Below are 14,961 nucleotides of genomic sequence, written 5' to 3'. Positions count from 1 at the left end.
CTACATGAAGCAAAGAAAGAAAATTCATGAAACTGGGACATAAAGTTCACCTGGCAATGTAAGCACTGCCATAGAAGGTAATGCATGCCTCATAGAAGACAACACTGATTAGAAAGTGGGTGGTTTTAAAATATGGGCACTGACAAATTTCAAATGTTGAGCTGCTTCGATTTTATATATTCTTCCACTCAAGCATTTCCTTACATCCTTTAAGCTTTAGTTCGTCCAAATATGTATAAAAAGACAGATAATACTATAATCAGTTTAATTCTCCTTGTAGTCCTCGCAATGACAAAGGATCCCATTCAACTTCACGGCTTTGCATTTAGACAAAGGCCCGATGATCTAAATATGTATTGAGGAAGAAGCCTGCCTATCCGTTTACTGTTTTGCTTCAGCATTTCAAACAACAGCTGGGTCTGCAGAAATAAAGCAGGTGAAACTTTTCTTCGTGCTTGCTTCATTTCCGCATGTCAAGCAATTCTGAATAGCGCAGGAGCAGGGCTATTTTTTTTATATATATGCATATACATTGGTAAAATAAGACCAGTTGTTAATTTTACAGCTCAGTGGAAAAAGATCATACAGTTGCACCACCCCAGAGTTCTGCCTTTTTAGAAGCAAAGATTCAAACCTTAACTGAGATGCATGTTGTATCCATTAACTGGTTTCTTGTGAATATTTCTTTCTTTTTTTAAAAAAAAAATACTCTGTGGGTGGCTTTTCTACCAAATGGGTTGGGAGTGAAGTGCTAAGAGAGGGGAAACAGCTTAAACTGTTCTTTGTCCCCTCTTTATGTCGAATTTAGCTATTATAAATAAGCATATGCTTATAGATCAATAAAACTATGATTTCATCAAATCCCACGGCTAAACAACAATTCAAATGAAAGAACCCAAAGCAACATTTAACCCTATCTGAGTGAGCATTCTGAACAATTGTTGCTTACTAACTCTTGCACTTTTCTTCCAAGTTTTTCTTGTCACCCCCGCTCGCTCCCCCTTCCCCCTCCCCCCCACTGAGAACAGTTTTATCTTCAATTTGAGTATTATTTGACTTGATCAATCGTGAAGCGGGTATGATTCTGTTTTTTATGTTTTCTTTTTCTTTGGAAAAAGGGGAAAAAACACTTTTCTTCCGAGTGAAACAATTTTTACATTTTACCAGAGAGCACACACAACATCCATGACAACCCTTGCGAGGCTGGTTATTCTGAGAAATTGTGACTGGCTCAAGATTAGCCAGTGAGGTTCAAGGCTGAATGATGATACAAAACGAGATTTCACAAATGATAGATCAAGCTACCCAATGATACTGGATTTACATCAGAGGTGGGGCCACTATAAGCCACTTGCAGGATTTGAGGGGGGGGGGGTATCTCCCAATGCCTCTTAAGATGTCCCCTCCTTTTGTTATTTTAGATCCAGAAGAGGCCTTTTCTTTAATAGTACAGTTTGTCCTTCACTTTTGTGAAGTTTAGAGTAATGAATGGATGAAATAGACACATGTGGCACATAGGAAGAGGACCAGGCCCTGTGCACGTCTGCCACTTCACTTACCCTGTGAATCCTGGCTTCTCTTTCTGTGTGTCATGAGTGTCTGTTTTGTCACGTACATCCCTTTTTTTGCCCAGTGAAAACACACACACTAGTCATCACTCCTCATACCATGCCATGCCTGGCTCCTGAAGATGGGACTGCCCTGTGAACATTTCCGGGGCAATACTGTCCTCAGAGCTAACTGCCTGTGCCATGCCTTGCCTCCCATTTTTGAGAGATAGGCACAGCATGGCTGACAGACTCCCCTCACTATTCAACTCCTGGAGACAATGATGTCCTGTGAATGTTCACAGGGCAGCCCCATCTTCAGGAACCAGGCGCTGTGTCAGTGGCAATCCCTCACTTCTCCCCAACTATCCTCCTTTATGTAGAAAAGTAATTTTCCCTATCTGTTTACAGTATTTTGAGTGCTCAAGGAATTAAATGCACCAACTTGCCCAGGCAAGCCCACTGGATCTTTCGATTTGCACGCTGGCTGCAAGTCCACAACTCTTTCCCTAGTACTGCCTTGCCATCATAAAGAGGTCTTATGAATTGAAATTGGTTCCTTGTGCATTTCTGGCTCCTGTTGCAATGAACAGACATAACAACATAGATATGCCCTCTCTCTTTTTGTGTAAAAAAGAGGGGATTGCTAGCTCTTCCCTTGGAGAGAGCACTTTTAAAAGCTCCAAGGTGCCACTCTCTTAAAAAACCTTTGAAAGAATGAAAATTGGAGCCTTTCAGACTGCTGCTCTGGTTGTTCTATCTCCCGCTCTGCTACCTGCTGTGTGTGAGAGATCTGCTGAAAACAGCAGGTAGGACGAAAGAGAGGGTGTGGCAGAGCCACAAAATGTGAGGCATGGTTATGTTCTCTTTGAGCACCTTTATGCTTTTCAGTGAAGAGCCATCATCTTGGAGTTATTGCCTGGCACATAAAAGGACATGTGGAGTTTATGCTTCAGATTTAGAGCCTGAAAAGTGGCTTTTTGTACCAGCTTCAAATTCAGCCAGCAAGGTCACTGACCAGAATCCTTAAGTTGGAAAAATCATTGGCTATTGGAAGGTTCTGTGAGTTTTAATCTCAAAATGTTACTCTCCCCAGATCCATCAATTTTTCATCCATAACCAATGGGTATCCAATTTGAGAACTCATGGTAGCTTTTGTGTTAGAGGGGTGCTGAATTCACTCCAGGTTTAATCTAACTCAACCATGGCTATCCAAGGTGCTGAAGTTACTGCAAGGGTTAGGGCTGAGTAGCATAGGTGGTCCTTTTGAAGTCTGAATTAAAAAACAGAAATTAATCCACCATGTCATTGATAAGGAAGTCACTACCTACTACCTCAGAAAACCAAGCCAGTTATTCTGTTTTTCCATACTGTCAGGACCTATATCCATAATCACATTTATCCACATCTGTCAAAATATGCTATCTCTAGTGCATTTTCTAGGTGCTCAAGCACATCTCTATGGGCCAGAGGTCCTTTAGAGTTTCTTATTAATAATAAACTTGATAATAAATTTTATTTGTAACCTGCCCTATCTTCCCAAGGAGACTTGGGGCAGTTTCCAGAACAAACATTCAATGCTGTAATGAACAAACAAAACAAATCAAACAATAAACAAATATCATCAATATAAACTAATAAACTTAAATGACTAAGCAAAGAATAATTTAAACAAATAAACATCAACATACACATTTACATCATAATAAAATCTAAATAGTTAAAATACATTAAAAGTATAAAATGAGGATGAATGATGTTATATAAAACAATGTGATGATGATGATGAACAACCAAACAGAGCCAGAGTAGATTTCCAGTGTCCAAATGAAGTTATGTATTAAGATGTTCCAATGCTCCTCCTCTCCATAAGTTAAGGTGCAAAGATGAGTTTTTAAGTTTTTTTAAGGAGAGGAGAGAGGGGGAAATTTTTACTTCTTTGGAAAGGGGGGGAGTTCCAGTTATTTGTGGTTTCACATATTTATGTATTCCCTGGGTTGTATTCCCTGCAGATATATGGGTCATACTGTATACAATGACACTTGGGTTGTTTGTAAGTAGGAATAAAATGCTTTAAGAGCATTGTACATATTTTTGTGGTGTTGCCATTTGCTGCACTCCTGACATATTCTATTTCATAAAGGTCAGTTAAGTACTATTTTCAGGATCAGTACTCAGCGTCCTTGTTGAGGACTGTAGCATGCTAGTGGCTCGCCCCCTCCAAGAGGCATTAAGCACCTGGTCAGAGGAAATCTTTGTTTGCCTGAGATGGCCCCAGACTGCATTCCAGAGCTCTCTAGTCACTAAAGAATAAAAATAAAATACTTGACTTCTAACCTTTGGGACAATAATAAACTGCTCCACAATTGTTAAAGACTGGCTGGCTCAATCAGATATTGGATTGAGTTTTCATTCTTACTAGGAATCTCTGGGACTCATACTTTTGAACATGAGCAAAATTGCAAAAAGAAGAGATATGGACTGGTTTCCCCAGTATGTCATACTGCAGCTACAAAACAGTTTCACCAGTCTAATATTAAAGATGCAAGCAGGTTGCAGACCAGACCAAAGCTTACATTGTCTAAAATTTCCCATCTAACATAGCCTTGAAGGAATGATAACTTGTAATGCAACAGGAAGCTTTTCCCATCAATAGCCCAAGTGAAGTAGAAGCAGTTCCACCTGGGTAGTTATCACTATGCTTCTCTGTGTGCCACCTAAATAGGATTTTGCTATTTAACTTCATACTGTGTTAAGGAAATAAGAGCAAATAGGTGTCCTGGGAAAGAATTGCACATGGCTAGCTTGACTCCCACTCAACATTTTGGGCTGCAACATGGAAATTTTAGCTGTATATAATAAGTGGTGGTAGGAAAGAATTCTTACAACAAACTTACCCCTGGTCATCACAGAAAATGTTAATGTTTTAGGTTCCTTTGGGAGAATTTTCTTTGATTCTGCAAGGTCAATGTTGGTATGCAAAGAGAATCTATGACAAATGTGGCCCATGTTATACAAAGAAGACATGGGAAATTTCTAATGTTAACAGTTGGGTAGTAGAGAGAATGTGTGCAACTTTTCATACACTTATATTCCATGCTGCAGCTACCAAATGTTTTACCAGCTCTAATATTAAAAGTACAGCATGTTTGTGTTCTCCCATAGAGGGAGATACAGAGTGTCCTCCATTACAGCTATTGCCTCAATGGGAATTGTGTAAGTTAATACTCATAGAAGCTCCATTGATTCTATGGATCTACTCTATGCGACCAGCAATTAGGTTTGGCTCAGATATGTCCCCTAAGAAAATTCAAATCTTTGAAATGGGTGCCCTGGAATACATAATGCCATTAGGCAAATTCTTCAGTTTATTGCAGTTGGACTTCTGCAATGCACTGTACATTGAGCTTCTTCTTCAATCACACAGTCGTTTCCGACTCTTCGTGACCTCTTGGACCAGTCCACGCCAGAGCTCCCTGTCGGCTGTCGCTGCCCCCAGTTCCTTCAAGGTCAAGCCAGTCACTTCAAGGATACCATCCATCCATCTCGCCCTTGGTCGGCCTCTCTTCTTTTTCCTTCCATTTCTTCCAGCATCATGATCTTTTCCAAGCTTTCCTGTCTTCTCATGATGTGGCAAAAATACTTAATCTCTAATATCCTTCCCTCCAGTGAGCAGCCAGGCATTATTTCCTGGAGGATTGACTGGTTGGATCTTCTTGTGGTCCAGGGCACTCTCAGGATTTTCCTCCAGTACCAAAGTACGTTGAGCTATCTGTGTACCAAATCAGAAACTCCAATTAGTTCAAAGTCTGGCAGTCAAATTGGTGACAGGTGTACCTACCAGTAATAGAACACCACACATACATTAAAATCACTCCACTGGTTGCCAATTAGTTTCTGAACAAAATATGAAGCGTTGGTTATTACCTTTAAAACCCTACATAGTTTGGGTCCAGATTACTCACAGGATTGCCTTCCCCCATACAATCCACCCCATACACTCAGGTCCTTTGGGTGACATTTATTTCAAGCAGCCAGAACTCAATTGGCAACTGTTACCTGCCTTGGGAAGAGGTAGGTGAGAAATAAATCATCATAATCATCATCATCATCATCATCATCATCATCATCGATGATAGTAGAAGGAGCAGACACCTGCTATTTCCTTATAAATATACCTCACTGCCCTTATAGCCAAGTGCAGGAATTCTAAGAGAAGCATTTCACAGAGAAACCTCTTCTCTTTGGTTTTCTAATCCAGTCTGCAGCACGCTCTTTTGGCAAGCGATTATGGATTGAATGTGTTCCTCACTTGGACTTGACTTTGCATTACGGCCATTGACACTAAAACTCCTGGAATTTATAGACTTCCGTTTGGCATGTCTCTTGGATGTCAGATCCTCAGCAGCAAATGTACCGATCTGGTTTTCAACCTCTCATCTCTCTGACTGTTTATGCTATTACAGGATCCTATTACAATGTAATCCCTGCTGCTATTAGAGAGGTTACATTTAATAGAAACTTTGTGCTCAAAAATAAATTGAATGCTCTGAAAAGAAACACTCACCTAAAGCCTGTAAGACAACACAAGTGGAAGAAAACATTAATAAATGTCAAGCGAGGGCTGGATAGCAAATCAAATATTGTATAAGCAAGATAAATGGAAGAGCCACTTAGTCAACCCAGACCCAATGAAGTGGTCCCGCTTCCTCCCAATAGTTACTTAGCCAGATGGAAAGAAAGGTTTATGTTTTCAGAAATGCTTTTTAAACAACTGCATATGTGCCAAGTGAAGCAAGTGGAAAGTGGAACACATGATGCAAAGATGGTCATGCTTTTTCTATTCCCATTGAATATATGGTAGGGCTGCTAGTAATTTGGGTTTTTATTTTACCTTATTTTATTCAATTTATCTTGTTGCTGTCATCATGCATCTTCAAGTTGTTTCCAGGTTATGGTGACACTAATTTGAACCTGTAACAGGATTTTTTCTTGGAATGATTTATTCAGATGGAGTTTGCCTTTGCTTCACTCTGAGCCTGAGAGAATGTGATTTGATGAATGTGCAAATGGAAAGGAAACATGGAGAATTATTTCAGTATATGACCATGGCAGCAAGACTTTCATATCATAAAAATGGAAGAATGAATTACCAGTAATACCAACCAAACAGGACCCCTGGTCTAGATCAAAGCCATGTAGGGAATTAATAACCAACACTGGATTCTGCCCAGAGATAGGTTGGTAACCAGCGGGGTTGCTACGATACGGGAGTTACTATTTCCTAAAGTATGGGCCAAAGTCCAGAATTATTAATTGGTAACACATATGGAAATGATCAGCTGACACTGCTAGGATCTCATTACAACACTAGAAATGGGTCTCTGCTATACTCATGGGCAATAGGGAAGCTGCAGGTACACAAAGCTATGTCTTCCATATCCTTACCTGTATCTCTCCCTACCCTCACCAGCCACTGCTGGAGGAGCCTTCTTCTCTCTGTCAAATGACATGGCTGGCTCTGCTTTCTAGGTGGCAAAGCTTAGCACTGTGGTGGTTTTTCTAACCACTGTAGTGGCTGCCATAATAAGTACTAGAACAAAGCCAACAACTTGCTAAATCTAATTCCTCGGGGTGTGACTGGCTTAATTCAGGGAAAGAAATGTTTGAAAAGAATGGGCTTAACGTTGTCTTTACGGCTTGGCAGGATGAAACAGACCTCCACCTTGCCAAGTGGTTACACAAAAAGTCATCATAACCACTTAAGTGTTTGCCAGCAGGCGTTCTTAGTCTGTCTCTCTCTTTTATGACAGCAGAGCTTGGAAAAGTTGCTTTTTTGGACTGTGACTTCCAGAATACTCCAGGCAGAATGCCCAGTGTTACAAAAAGTAACTTTCCATTGTACTGGTTAAGAGCGTATGGTAAGCTTACCCTATATACTGTTTTTGCAAAACAAAATAGATTTTTCCCCATACTTTCTGATATAGATACCAAAATGTCTTCAATACTGCCTTCTGTCATATTTTCTGTTAGTCACCTCTGGCAAAGTGCTCAATGCATGATGTGCATTACACAGTGATCTGCCTTGTGTGCCTCTGTTCTGACAGTGCTCTTGACAGTGTCCTGCTCTGTAATTCAGTAAAGGAGTTCCTTGGTGCTTTTCCTTCATAGCTAGTAGATACATGTACAGTTGAATAATGTAACAGGTCATACAGTCGGCTCTCCACATCCATAGATCCTGCATTCAGATTCAACCATCCATGACTTGTTGATTTTAGTTTCTCTGAGGATGTGATCAGTGTTTCCAACATAGCAGAGCTAGCTGGGTTAACCAAATCTTATGGTGCATACATAGACATTGACAGGTCTGTGACTTCGGTACTACAAACTGCACCTGATAGTAATAGATAAATCAACTGAAATACTGGGCAAGGCAAAGGTTCTTCATCTGGTCCTGCCTATTTATCCAAGGTTTAATTTTTCCATAAATGAGTGACTCATAGTCTTCAAACTGGTATTCTCACATAAAGTAAGTCAATTTTTGTTATGTTATATGGCATTACTTTATGTTATATAACTTTATGTTATGTTATATGGCATGGCCATATTAAACAAATTGCCATTGATAAGAATTTTCATGCCAGGCCACCACTACACCTACATAAATTGGAGGAGAGGCACCACCCCTTTCTTCCCTTAATTAGCAGAACCCAAGGAAACAAAACCCCAATCTTAAACTGTACTTTCCAGGTGGTCCGTATCAGTTAGGAAATAACATAACATATGTTCACTCTTTTGTTGAGTTTTGGTATATCACATGTCTAAAAAAACACTTTCACTGCTAAAGGAGCCATATACTGCAGGTCAGGTTCAAGGCAGCGACAAAGTGAATATGATTTCTTTTGCTCCTGTAGACAGGTCCATTGAGTATTACATATTCACCATCCATATGTAACCACTAATTTATGAGCTACATAAAAACCATGAAAGTCTTCCACACCCTCTAACCAATCAGCAGGCACTGCACTTGACAAAGATCTGTTTCTCCACCAGTCAATGAGCAGCTGACTGAACTTCCCACCCTGTTCTCTAATGATCAGTCTCCAGTGTGAGGGGGAATTGCACATGAGGGTAGAACCAGCAGTCAACTACTTACTGGTTAATAGTGGTACAGACTCTCATTCATCACCATGTGGACTGGGGAACAGATCCAATGAGTAGCATAATAACTATAGTTTTTTCACATTTGTAAATCCCATACAGGATTGCAGGCATCACCCTTATCTCAGACATTTAGTTGGAGTAATATTGATAGGGACACATTGGGCTTGTCTACATGTGCTTAATAGCCCACACTCACTGTGTAGTTGCTCCTGGCTATTTTCACGATGTTCCGGGATTTCTAGTACTTATCATGGGGTAAATCGAGTAAATCCAGTTTAATCCCCCATTAAGGAAAGTTAAGGAGCCCCAGTGGCGAAGTGTGTTAAAGCGCTGAGCCTCTGAACTTGCAGACTGAAAGGTCCCAGGTTCAAACCCGGGAGCGGTGTGAACAGCCGCTGTTAGCTCCAGCTCCTGCCAACCTAGCAGTTCAAAAACATGCCAATGTGAGTAGATCAATAGGTACCGCTCCGGCGGGAAGGTAACAGCGCTCCATGCAGTCATGCTGGCCACATGACCTTGGAGGTGTCTACAGACAATGCCGGCTCTTCGGCTTAGAAATGGAGATGAGCACCAACCCCCAGAGTCAGACATGACTGGACTTAACGTCAGGGGAAAACCTTTACCTTACTAAGGAAAGTTGGGGGATGCTCCAGAGTTTGGTTGACATTCCAGAGCAACCCCGCCATTTAGGAACAATGTGAACAGTAGGACGGAGTCTGATGTGGATTAGTCTGCTGTTCACATGATGCGCTACCATCCTCTTTTTCCAGGGCTCGTTAATGTAGATGAGTCTATTGTCCTGAAATCATGGAGCACAGACCATTGAGGAGAGAGTTCTAGATTAAGATGCCTGCCTTAGATGTGGGCAAAACATCAGGAGAGAATGCTTCTGGAACATGGCCCAGAAAACACACAACAACCCAGTTCTAGATTTCATTTAAAAAAAATATTTGGTGGCTTGAAATACTTTGGAGGGAGACAAAGCTTTAGTGAGCTACCTAGGTCCTGATATTATTCCCCCTTTGAACCACAAGAAAAAATACTCAAAGCAAGTAAATATAGGTGAAAACATGCTTTTCTCATAGTGGTGATAGAATTCTTTTTTTAATACAGGGCAAAAAAAGGCAGAGTTCAGCCTAAAGAGAAGACTTCCCCATGTCTTGCTGAATTTGGTTCAAAAAGTGAGTTCAAACAAGTCAAGTCAAACAGTTATAACCTGGTGGCTCCCAGTTAAGCATCGTTCCTCGTTCCCACAATCTGAATAAATGCTATTTTATTTTTCACTCATACAGTCAAGATCCTGCATGCCCACACACACATGACAACAAATATATTTCACATGGCTAAGCTCCTGAGTGATTAGTCGTGTGAACACTCTGGCATATGTCAAAAGCATCTGGGGAAAATGGACGACACATGAACAGAGGCAAGCTGTGCTAAAAATAGTATGTCAACCTGTGTTATAATTCCTCCTAGATCCATCTGCAGGCCAAAGCATTTAATTAGAAGTGCTTTACCGCCTTTTAAAAGTTGTTATTGATTCATCTTTAAAAAAAGAAAATAAACTACTGAGAAATCTAAAGAACACATTGAAGGGACATAACTAGGAGCAAACCTTTGCCTCTTGACAGGCATACAATTGACAGGCCTGAGATAATAAAGCCAATGTGGGTTATGCGGTTTTCTTGCCTGAGTATAAATTTCTCCCTGTTCTATTTTTCTTTCTACCAGTTTTAAACAAAACGGGAAGCCAACAAACTCATTCCTGTGTCTTCCTGCCAAAGAGGCAATCAGTCAACTCTGAAAGTGCTATGAGCCAACTAGTCCAGAGAGCTGAAAATAATATTTTATTTTTATTCAATGTCCAGAATTCCTGAGCCAACATGGCCATTGAAAGAGTTGAGCAGTTGCCCCCCCCCCCCCCAAAAAAATGGGTATAATCTCTGCCTGTGACTGGACAGAAAGGCAAGCGGTCAGGCATCTCTGAAGTGAAAGCTCACGTTTTATTTTCATAAACATTCATGCTGTGTAGGAATACAATCTCTCCCTCTGTGCTGGATGTGAGCTTCCTTTATCTGCAACATCCAAAATGAAATGGCCACAACAATGTATTCTTTATATACCTCCATTCTAAGGAGAAAACCAGACAATATTCAAACCTGGCCTGAAATATTTTAGTGCTTCCCTCCTTTCCACATACAAAAGCTCTTTTGATTAGCCATTAAATCTGTCTTCAATACTAGCAAAGGGAAAGCAATGTCTGCCATACCTGGGGACAACAAGGAAGCCCAGGCTAAGCCTGTGTAGGTTTCTCCAACATCTTGCTACCCCTGTTCCAGCATAAGCTATGACTTCTTCCTTCTGATTCAAAAGGCCAGCCTTATAGGGATCTCCCATGCTTTTCTTTCCTATTGAATAAATCCAAGTGTAGCTATGGGGATGAAAGGAGTGAAGGTATTCCCCCCAAATAAGTGTTCTGTGCTTCCCCATGAAATTGTCCTTCCAAATTTTTAGCAATGCAGAGTGAGATACTGAAAATCATTCACATCTTCTAAATTGTCCTACATTTGCTGGGTTTGTGCTACTTTGCTAACTTTGCTTGCCCTTTTCTTTAGGTGCTTAAACTGCATCTCTAAATGCTCATCTGAAAGTTACTGCTATGCTAAAAAATTGAGGACTGAAAGAAAATGTCATTTGAGGGGGAGTAGAATTCTTATGCATTGGGATGAAGGTCACATTTGTAGGTTTTCCCATGATTAACAGCTTGCCTCCTGTATAACCCAAACACATCCTGAGATTCCAGTCATTGCACAAAATATCCATGACATAATTGTATTTTCAGAGTGTCATGTTGTTGCTGTTGCTGTTGTTGTGTGCTTTTATTTCCAGTACATGGTGTCCTTATGGCAGGGTGTTATACCTAAGAGCTGTTTAGGAGGGGTTTGCCTTTGCTTTAATGGTATTTTGTTTACTTTATTGCTATTGTGTTTTAATTATGATACATTGTTGTATTAATTATTTGCTTTTAATTTATTGTGTGTTTCTATTTTTGTGTATTTGTGGGGCATTGAATGGCTGCCATCCATGTTGTTAGCCGCCCTGAATCCCCAAGGGGAGATGGGATGGCATACAAATATAGTTGACTTGACTTATTTGGAGAACAAATGCCCTTATTTTGCCCTCTCCTCCACATAGCTGTGCCTGCTTTTCTTTAATAAGCCCCTTGTCAGGGCTGTGGAGGTGGGAAAGTGGTCGATGGGAAAGGCATCCTTCAGCCTTCTTCTCTCCACCACTCTCTTCACATACATTTCTGCTTCCTCTTCTACCAAGCTGATCTACTGGTGAATGTATTCAGCTACCTTATGGCTTATTGGATGTTTCCTTTTTATAAAGAAAACAGGACTCAAGTGTTTAATAGGGGAAAGAAGGCACTCTCTCAATAGGTCCCAGTTACCTCACCTTCTAAATTGTAGTGGTGTGCATTAGGGTAAAAGCTTGTCCTGTTTCGTTTCCGGCTTTCCTTGCGGGGCCCAATCCATTTTTGGAAAGCCTTCCAAAATTGGGAGGGTTGTTTTTTATTGTTTTGTTCAGAGCCCCAAAAATCAGCCCATTATGGGGGGGGGGGGGGGGCTTCCCATCCACTGGCTCTCCTTTCTGAGGCATTTGGCTGCCTGGCAGGCACTGCGCTTTTTCTCTTCCTCTTCCTCCCTCCCTCTCTCCCTCACGCTCGCAATGCCCCACATTAACTCATGGGTGTCATGGCCACACATCCAGCCCCACATCCAAACCTCAGCAAGCAAGCAGGAAAAAACCAGCGCCCCTCCCCTCTTTCAACTCGAAGAGTGTGGTGGGCGGTGGGATGTGTGCATGTGGTGGGGTGTATGACTGCAGGAGCTCAGCTGCAGGCAGGCAATGAGAAGCGTGCAAAGCTTTCCAGGCCTGTCTGCACGCTCCACGCCACACAAAAACTCTCCCTGGAAAGAAAGTGCATGTATGGCAGGGTACACACTCGCCTCTCAGTGCCTGCCTGCAGCCGAGTGCTGGCACAGTCGCACACCCACACACCCATGCCTGGAAAGGAGGGAGGGGTCCAGATGTGGGGCTTCCTGGCTGTGACTCCTGTGAGTGAATGCGGGACATTGTGTCTATTAAAATGCCATATGAGGAATGGTAGCCAGCATGGTGCAGTGATTTGAGCCTTGGACTATGACTCTGGAAACCAAGGTTTGAATCCCTACTCAGTCATGAAACCTGCTGGGTGTCTGTGGACAAGTCACATTCTCTCAGTCTCAGAGGAAGGCAATGGCAAATTTCTTCTGAAATTCCCTGTGACAGGATTGCCATATTACAGAAATTACCCGAATGCCGGCATCAATTAATACCTTTATCCCACTCCCCAGCATTCTGTCTGGCTTTTCTTTTTTCCCCATTACTATTGTTACAACCCTTGGTAGCCGATGTCTATACTGTAATTTATACTGCAGGAGGCAAAAAAAAACCCTCAGGAAGTTTTAAACAAGGCATTGACGTTTCACATGAACCAGGATTACATTTGCAGTTCCAGAGACTAGGATAAAATGACAAGGCCCATCAATCCACATGATTGAGGGAATAAACTGATCACCAGCTGGAGCTGGGAAGAAATATTCCTCCCAGCTAGAGTAGCGCTGCACCGCTCAATTCTGGAGAAGGATTTATGCTTTCCCCTGATCAGGCATCACATCTTACCTTTCAGCGAAGCATCTTGCAAGTCTGTGTCCCGGTACTAAGACATGATTAAGAGAGGAAACTCATCTGAGCTGCCACTGAAGATTTTATTAATTCTAACTGATTTAAATGGAATAAAGTTAAGCACATACCCCCCCCCCCACTCTTTTTATGTAAACCCTATCCTTTGTCAGAGTAATGTACATAGTTCCTGATGGGGTTTCTATTTATTCTGAAAGCATTTTCAAGCCATTTTTAAACTGTATTTTTTCAAGTCAGAGAGAGATTGACTGGGTTTTCTCTCTGGGACCTGTCTTGCTTTAGAAATTATGAACATTTTATGCTTTGTTTTCGAAGTAGAGGCATGTTAATATTTGAAAAATCACAAGCTCTTTGAACAAATAAATTGTAATACAAGAAGGGGAAGAATTATTTCTGAAAGGAACCTTTGGATTTGGTGCCAGGAACTCTGTCTTAACCAATTAAATCCAATTGTTAATCCCAGTTGTGTGTGTTGCTGTGTGCCCTTGAATCGTTTTCAACTAATAGTGACCCTAGGATACACCTATCATGGTTTTTTTTTTAAAAGAAGATTTCTTCAGGGGAGGGTTGGTTTTACTTTCTACTGAGAGAATATGACTTGTCCAACATCACCCAATAGGTTTCCATGGCTGAGTGGTATTTGAACCTGAGCCTCCAAAGTACTAGTCCAACACCCAAGCCACTATGCCACACTGGATCTCCTTAGTTCCTGGTAGAAGAAATTCATTTCAGTCCACAATGTTTCCATAGATATTCACAGTTTGCTTTTATTTTATATTTAGAACAGTCATTTAAATGGACCTGTAAATGTAATTCTATCCAAGTTTATTCTGACTGCATTACAGCAGCTCCCAGTTCACAGGAGCTCAAGTAGTTGACCTGACCTCTGCAAGGCATATGTGAAGCTATTTGGTTATATAGTGCCCTGAGCAAAAAGATAAATGCTACCACATCATACAAAATAGAGAAACTGAAAGTCAAACTATTTTTTGTAGACAAAATGTCAATTCCTGGAGTCAATTTTAATGCAATAATGGGTAACCATGTTCCTTAGATGTTGTTGAACTGCGGCTCCCATAGTTTCTCACTATAGGTTGTGATGGCTAGACCTGATGGGAGCTGGGGGCCATAAAAATAATCGGACTGGGCCACAGTTGTCCACCTCTGTATTAACACTGTAAATCCACGGAGAAATCAATTCCATATAGCCTATCCTCTCCTTAAACTTTTCTGTTGGGATTGTTATCAGTATGTCACTATACAGTACTATTCTCTATAATATGCTACAGTGATATTCAAACATTAAGAAAAATCTGCGACCTCTTAACACTTCTCTGAAAGCAGAATTTGTCATATGCTTTTGAAATAAGTGTTTCTGGGAAACCCCTGTCCACGAATGAAGATGAAAAAGAAGAGAACAGAGGCATGGGCTTGTTGAAAACATTAAAGCACTTTTCAAAACCTGTGATGGTCAAACTAATGCTAACGCACCTACCAAGGA

At 41.1% G+C, this 14,961-nt stretch overlaps 1 long non-coding RNA gene across 1 annotated transcript; it reads right to left on the bottom strand.

Moving 5' to 3' along the window:
- Positions 1–1,077: 1,077 nt before the first annotated feature.
- Positions 1,078–12,358, bottom strand: LOC134295428 (uncharacterized). The gene is made up of 2 exons (XR_010001995.1): positions 6,442–12,358; positions 1,078–5,319 (listed from the first exon to the last, which is right to left on the bottom strand). It is a non-coding gene; the product is annotated as an uncharacterized LOC134295428 (long non-coding RNA).
- Positions 12,359–14,961: the final 2,603 nt, after the last annotated feature.

This window comes from Anolis carolinensis, chromosome 1 (genome assembly GCF_035594765.1).
Source record: "Anolis carolinensis isolate JA03-04 chromosome 1, rAnoCar3.1.pri, whole genome shotgun sequence".
NCBI lineage: Eukaryota > Metazoa > Chordata > Lepidosauria > Squamata > Dactyloidae > Anolis > Anolis carolinensis.
The sequence above is the reverse complement of the archived record's forward strand: the minus strand, read 5'-3'. Positions and strand labels throughout refer to the sequence as shown.